Source organism: Macrobrachium nipponense, chromosome 12, assembly GCF_015104395.2.
Source record: "Macrobrachium nipponense isolate FS-2020 chromosome 12, ASM1510439v2, whole genome shotgun sequence".
NCBI lineage: Eukaryota > Metazoa > Arthropoda > Malacostraca > Decapoda > Palaemonidae > Macrobrachium > Macrobrachium nipponense.
Window position 1 is genome coordinate 61,297,264 of NC_087205.1, and position 8,755 is coordinate 61,306,018.

The following is an 8,755-nucleotide window of genomic DNA, read 5'->3' on the forward strand; positions in this document are numbered from 1 at the left end:
CGAATGTATCTTTAATCTAAATGATGATTGGTGTTATAAGTTACTTCACGCATTATGACACCCCCTCTTCTTGTGAAGATTTCTGTATAATTTTTGCGGGGTTTTCCTACATTCACTGATCATTTGACGGAATTGCAATGCTGAGAAATTTCATAATTCTTCGCAGGAAATGTTGCCCTTCAAGTTATCCTTTGTCTTTTTCAAAATGTATGAGAATGTTGATGTCTCAGTGACCCTTTATATAATTTTCATTTTACTGAGATAATTCTTTTTTAATATTTTTATTTAGTACTAGCTGACCAATCCAGCGCTGCCCGGGAAAACTGAATGACAGTGCCGTGCAGGAAAGGGAAAAGGGTGGGGAAGAGAGAACGGGGAGGGGAGAGGTGTAGGGAAGGGAGAATAGAGTCGAGGACGGGTTTATGGTCATGATTAACAGTTTTATATACTTCTTTCATGGGAACGGTAATCCTTTGAAGAGTCATGGTTGAACTGGCAGGTACTACTGTGGTGACTATCCTTTTTATCCAGGTATTACTGTGTTGTCTCTCTCTTTTATCCAGGTATGACTGTGATGAATGTCTGCTTTATCCAGAAATTATCATGGGGACAGTTCCTTTTATCCAGGTATTACTGTTCACCTGTCCCTTTAATCCAGGCATTACTGTTCATCTGTCCCTTTTATCCAGGTATTACTATGGTGACTCCCTTTTTTCTATGTATTAGTGCAAAGACTTGTCGTTTCATCATCCAGGTATTAATGTGGTGACTACTCCTTCTATCCAGGTATTACTGTGCTTTCGGACAACTTTTTCCAAGGTATTACTGTATTGTCCGTCACCTTTAACCAGGTATTACTGCACTGTCTGCCCCTTTTATCCAGGTATTACTGTGATCACTGTCCCTTTATCCAGAAATTACTATGATGACAATTCCTTATATTCAGTTATTTATGTTATGGTTGTCCATTTTATCCAGGTATTACTGTGGTGACTCCCTTTTATCTATGTATTAACGTGGTGACATATTGTTTCATCTATTTATTAATGTGGTGAGTATACCTTTTATCCAGGTATTATTGTGCTTTCTGACACCTTTAACAAGGTATTACAGCATTATCAATCCCCTTTAACCAGGTATTACTTTACTCTGTCACTCTTATCCAGGTATTACTGTAGCAAAGACATGATTTATTCAGACACAACGACAGGTCATTAGCTCTTGCAAGTGGAAATGTAGTGCCTGACGCGAGGCAAACAAAACAGAGGTCATAATACAATTAACTGTGTATGTTGAGGGTTGGGAAGCTGTACATCACTCAATGTACAAACATGAATGAAGCTATGATACATATAGCTGAAATGCTGATATTGTAATTGTCAAGCTTTTATTTGCATGGATGGAAATGTATTAGGCGCTTGCTACTTAACACTTTTGCTAGACTGGTATCAAGTAAAAAGAATTATAAAAATTATTAATTTATTAACAATAAATAGAATAATTCATAATAGTAATAGATGACACGTAGGTTGGAATGTGGATACACTCTTGAAATTATCTAGATGGCTGAATATGGTGCGTAGTGGTTTAGAATGTGGGTACATTCTTGAAATTGTCTAGATGGCTGAAGATTGTAGATCCATGATGACAGATCTTGCACCAGGTAAGTAAAACGGTACATCCAACAGGTCATACAAGTTAAGACAAGATGTCAAACAGACAAGACACCATAAGGCAAGATAATGTCAAGCAAGGCAAGGCAAGGTAAGGTAGAGTGTCTGAAAAATAAATACACAAAACAATAGCTTTGAACAAAAGGTCACTGTTAACATATCACTATTAAACCATAATAGCTTTACATAATTATTTACATAGAACATAAGGTGTACAACAAAGAACAAATAACTTCTTACCATGTGAAAGGTTGCGGGGTTCGTAAGGTAGTGGCTATCACTTGGAAAGTAAATCAAAAGTAAACAATAAGTAATACCAAGGACACTAAAATAACGAACAGAACAACCAACGCCATCTATTAAAGCGAATGCAAACTACACCCAAGGATGATAAAATGGACAACCAACACTCCAGATTCTCGTTTTAAGGAAATACCTGAACAAACAAAACCCCCATACCAAGAAAAACTAGAATCTCTAAATAAAACTATCATATTCAAAATATTATATATATCGGCTAAGCATGTCGGAACAGATATTATCCGACCCCTTATAAGGTTGCAGGCTAAGAGCCCATCGCATTAAACGATCATTCTTATTCCTCATGGAATTTAGATAAGTTAATGGAAGATGATCTGTTTGCAGGATGAATTCTTTCCCATACAGATATTCCCTTAAATTTTAAAATAGACCATACAATAGCATAACACTCTTTATCAATGGTAGAGTAACGTCTTTCTGCATCTGAAAATTCTTTCCAGCATATGACACAGGCAATAAGAATATTATCACTTTCTTGCAATAAAACTGACACAATACCATCCATGGATGCATCTGTTCGAAGATAGAAGGTCTTATTAAAATCTAGCAATAACAAAATAGATTTAGTTAGAGAAGCTTTCAAATTATTGAAACTTTTAATTTGTTCATCAGTCCATTTCAGAATATTGCAACTCCCTTTCTTAAGCATAGTTGTTAATGGTGCAGAAAGAACAGAGAAATGTGGAATGAACTTATTATAAAATCCTATAACTCCCAACAAAAAAGATCTTAATTGTTTCTTTGTTTCTGGAAGGGGAAAGATTTACTATATCAGCAATTCTATTGTCAAGAGGTGTTAAAGAATTGTTACCAAGAGAATATTCCTAAATACTTAATTTTCTTATAAGCAAAGAAGCATTTCCTAGGGGCAACTGTTAATCCATGTTCTCTTAATCTTAACAAATTATTTTTAAGATGAACTATATGATCTGACCAATTATTACTATAAATAAGAACATATCAAAATAACATGTAGTATTTTCCAAACCAGCCAAGACTTTTCTCATAAGTCTAACAAAAGTTGAACAAGCTGTGCTAAGTCCAAACGGCATCTTCTTGAATTGCATCAAAACCATGCTTTGTTGCAATGCAGGTATACTTTCTGCTTTCTAAAGTTAAGGGTACCTGCCAGTATCCTTTTGACAAATCAGTTCTGTAAAGTAGACTTTATTAGCAAGCTATGTAAAGATTCATTCATACGTGGCATGGGTTCCGGCATCAAATACGGTTATTTCATTAAGACTTCGAAAGTCACACAATCTCAAAGATCCATCTTGCTTCTTAACGAAGACAAACTGGGTGGGGGGGACAATATGAGAATTAGATTGTTCAATTATACCAATGAGAGCATTTGATCAACCTGATTGTTAAATCATCAGTTAAACTAATTGGAACAGGATAAGGTTTAGCACGAACTGGAATATTAGAAGTCAATTTAATATCATGTTCCATATATCTAGCAACTCCAGGTCTATCACTAATTACATCATGAAACTTATCCAAAACATTAACAAGTTCATCAGTTTGAGAATTCTTAAGATCTTTACTTATTTGATAACTGGTTTTATCAACCTCCAGATATTCTATATCACATAGATCTGAAACAGGTTCTCCAACATTAACAACCTCAAAGTTAACATTACCAAATAAACCATTTGAAGTTTTGACCTCTTCTACTGCTTTTTTGAATAACGTTTACAATCTTCCTTCTAAAGGTACTTCTTCAACATATTGGCATGATACAGTTTAAGATTATTTCCTACTTTTACAAAATAGTCAACTCCATTACTATGGCAACGATCAATCACATAAGATTTGTTTGTATTATTTGGCAATGTAATTAGAACTTCATCTCCCTCCACAAACTTTCTTGGCTTTGCTTTACGATCAAAATACTCTTTATATTTACGTGAATTTATTTCAGCATTACTAACTGCAATCTGGGCCATCTCTTGCAATCGAGAACGCAGATCTAAAACATACTGGTAAGTAGTTTTGAGTTCATCCTCAGCATTGTTACCAGCAACCAATTCATGAAGGATTGTTAAAGGGCACGGACACTACGTCCATCAAACAAAAGTTCAAATGGGCTAAACTTTAGAGTATCTTTGGAATTTTCACGATAAGCAAAAAGAACAACAGGAATATACTGGTCCCATTCTGTTGGATGATCACTACAAACTTTCTTTAACATATTTTTAATTACACCATTCATCCGTTCAACAGTTCCATTTACATGCAGCCATGATATGGGCTTGTGAATAAGCTCTAATTGATAATAATCTATGTATTTCTGCCATGAGATCTGACTTAAACTGAGTTCCCCTGTCGCTTGGTATTTCTTTTGGTACCCCAACTCTAGAAAATACTTCTACTAACCTTTCCGCTATAGTAACAGTATCAATATTTCTGAGAGGTACAGCTTCATGGTAGCGTGTACCTAATTCAATTATTGTAAGAATATACTTGTGACCACGACTTGAGGCTGGAACAATCGGACCCACAATATCAATACCCACTCTACTGAATGGTTCAGAAACTATAGGCATTTTACACAAAGAGACTTTCTTTACTCTTTTCCCAAATTTCTTGATTTTATGACAAGACTTACAATATCTATCAATCTCTGCACTAGCCCTCGGCCAATAAAATTTACCAAGCACTTTGTCAATAGTTTTCCTAGAAGAAAAATGACCAGAAATAAGTGATTCATGTGCAAGTTTCATAACTATCTCTCTATACTTGAGAGGAACTACAATTTGCATTTTACCAAAATCTAGCTGATTTTTACTTTGCACACACTTACGATAAATCACGTTATTATGTACTACATACTTAACAACTCTCCCTTTGCAAGTTATTTCTTCCTCCTCCTTCAAGCTTTTCCTAATTGACTTCAGAGAATCACATGTCCACTGTTTATTACTAAAATCTACTGGATTTACTTGAACTTCAGACAAGACATCAGACAAAGGTTTTAATATAGTTTTCCTAAGACTCTGTTCTATTGTAACCACATTAACATTTAACTTATTTCATCTAATCGTTATCTGGCACAGGTATTTTACTCAACAATTCTATTCTGCCTGTATGTGATGTTTCAATCCAGGTATTAACCCAACAATTACATCAGAACATTTAATTGGTGCTACGATAGCATTGACTCTACCGGAAAAGAATTTACTTCTAATATAACATCTAATTTTGGGCAGATATATGGGAACACAAATGAAATTATACACCTTCACAGTTTTAGCCTTACTGAGATAAGGTGTTGGAATCAAAGTTTTGTTAAGAACAACAGTATTACACCCAGTATCAAACAATACCTCTACTGTTTTGTTTAAAACTATTCCTTTCTCATCCACAATAGCATTCTTGGGTTTTTCTTCACTAGCTAGAGCGATACTGATCTTAGGAATATTTTTATTAGAAGATTTAGACTGAGCAAAATTAACAGGATTATTTGGACAATTGGGTTTAATATGCCCAATTTCTTTACATAGGTGGCACTGCAATGTTTTAAGATTATCAACACCTACTTTATCAGATTTAGGTTGGATTCCTAAGTTTGAACACTTATCAGACTTAAATTTAGAATTTCTACATTTATTAAGACCGTGATCAATCAGATACCTATCAGCAGCTAACGCCATTTCATGAGAATTTTTACAAACCCTTTCTAAAAGAAATGTTCGCAAATCCCTTGAACTATTAGCCAACAATTGATCCATAATCATAAAATCAGAGACAATCATCATAAGATTTATTAACATCAGCTAATTGCAACCACTTATCAAAATTCTGTCTTAGTCTATATGAATACTGCACAAAGCTTTCATTAGTTTCAATAAATCCTTCTCTAAATTTCTTTCGATATACCTGAGGATTGACCTGAAACGCTTTCAATAAGGCTGCCTTCAATTCCTGATAATTACTTGCAATAGCAGGTCAAGTCCACAGTACACTTTTAAAGCTCGTCCCCTTAATAATGTGCCTAACATAATACCATAGTCTTCCTGATCCCATTTATGAAATTCAGCTAATTTCTCAAATCTATTCATGTACACATCAATTTCATCAGTTTTCTCATCAAAGAGGGGAATTTTTGGCAAAGATATTACATTCTCGCTACCTACACCACCTACTATAGCACCACTATTTCTCAACTCTGTTTGGCCAACTCATGTTTCCTGTCTTCCTCCTTCTCCTCCTTTCCCTTTCTCTTAAGACATTCCAATTAAATATCCTATCTTTCTCCTTTTCTGCCAACTCTAACTGAAACCTTTCTCCTTTTCTGCAACTCTAACTGAAACTAAAACTCTCTCTTTCAGCTACTCTATCCTCTCTAGCCTGTTGCTTTGCTATAAATTCCTCAGCTTCAGCAGTTTTCATACCAAGCTTAATAGCCTTATCCATCAAATCACTAAGATCCATAATAATGATGGGTAAGCATACAGTTAATAAAATAAACAACAACACTTCATAAGTATTCGCAAACATTAAATTATGAAATATGGCTAATCATGAACTCAACTTTAAAAGTAGTACTTCAATGATTACCAATGTCTATTATGGGTTTTCCACCATCAATGACAAAATTTTCCATGCCAAAAAAAACTAGCATAAGGAAAATGAATACACAATAGGAATATTCAAGAATGAGAAAACGATCGGAACTTAAAGGAACATTAAAATAACATTACCCCTAACAAGCCCTACAATTATTAAGACTGAATTAGCTAGAATTAATAGGATAACGATACAGTTTCTAATTCACTTCCCGACCTCAACCTTTTACCTAGAACGTAATATGAATACACGAAACAAATACAAATTTATATTGCACACAACGAGAATTTATTCCACTTTAAATAAAGGGGCTTTCACATGACAACTCGCCAGACACAAAAGAAACACAGACAGAACTTTACCTTAACTCCAGTGATATTACTTCCAGTGATATGCCACAAACTGCAGAAACACTTAAATGAAATCCACCAACCTTCACAGGTAACGAAATTCACATAGTTGTCAGCAGTAAACTGTAAATATAAATTATACATAAGTTAAACAGTCTAGCAACTCTGCAAAACATCCTACTCACTGCGCCAATTGTCAAGCTTTTATTTGCATGGATGGAAATGTATTAGGCTACCTAACACTTTTGCTAGACTGGTATCAAGTAAAAAGAATTATAAAAATCATTAATTTATTAACAATAAATAGAATAATTCATAATAGTAATAGATGACACGTAGGTTGGAATGTGGATACACTCTTGAAATTATCTAGATGGCTGAAGATGGTACGTAGTGGTTTAGAAGTGGGTGTACATTCTTGAAATTGTCTAGATGGCTGAAGATTGTAGATCCATGATGACAGATCTTGCACCAGGTAAGTAAAACAGTACATCCAACAGGTCATACAAGTTAAGACAAGATGTCAAACAGACAAGACACCATAAGGCAAGATAATGTCAAGCAAGGCAAGGCAAGGTAAGGTAGAGTGTCTGAAAAATAAATACACAAAACAATAGCTTAGAACAAAAGGTCACTGTTAACATATCACTATTAAACCATAATAGCTTTACATAATTATTTACATAGAACATAAGGTGTACAACAAAGAACAAATAACTTCTTATCATGTGAAAGGTTGCGGGGTTCGTAAGGTAGTGGCTATCACTTGGAAAGTAAATCAAAAGTAAACAATAAGTAATACCAAGGACACTAAAATAACGAACAGAACAACCAACGCCATCTATTAAAGCGAATGCAAACTACACCCAAGGATGATAAAATGGACAACCAACACTCCAGATTCTAGTTTTAAGGAAATACCTGACAGTAATGCTTGTGTTAATAATGATATATTTATTATAACACAAATATGAATGATAATAATCGAACAAAAGCTTTGTGGCATATAGTGTGTTTCTTGTATACACATGTTTGGCACACAGAGACACTTATTGTGAGGAGATTAGCTGGCCAGGTAAGATGGACGGTGTGTGGGTCGGCATGGGAACCTACAGGTGATGGAGACCCATGTAGTTCTGCCGCTCAATGTCATCTGGTAGGCCTTGTGTGTTCTCTGAATGAAATGGTATGTCCCAAGTAGGCTGGGGTGACGGGGTTTCTGTGTGTATGAATGCATATTTTGGCTTCTGCAGTTTGTTGGGGACATACACTTTCCTGGCCATGGCCATGAGGTAAGTCGTTTTAGCCCAAATTATTCATTCCAATGCTCTTACAGGTGCTGGACAGTATGTTGAGCTTGTTGGATTTTGGAAGACGTCTGCTGGGAATTTTAATAATTGGCCATAACAGAGCTTTCTGCTGGAGATGTGCTTAATCCTGTGTGCGGTGAAGTTATCAGGCCCAGTAAGACCCCAAGGTAACTCCTCTCTCTAACTCCCACCCACTTAACATTTTTACAATGAGTGATGCTTTCAATGAACAGTGTAGCCTTTCAATAATGCTGTTTGGCCCCCCCGGTCGCTCATGATGATTTGTGTGGGGATTCCGTGTCTGCTGACCCATCCAATAAGAGCTCTCACATAACTGTCTGCCTTCTGTTTGCCATATTGGTATTGCTTCAGGTCGCTTTGTATTTCTGTTGGTGATGATGAACAGGTATTTGTATCCCTTGGAGGAGGGTAGAGGTCCTACTACATTGACATGGATGTGGGTGAGTTGGAGGTGCGTGTGTGGAACTCTCCTATTCTGTTCTGTACATGCATTGCTATCTTTTATGTC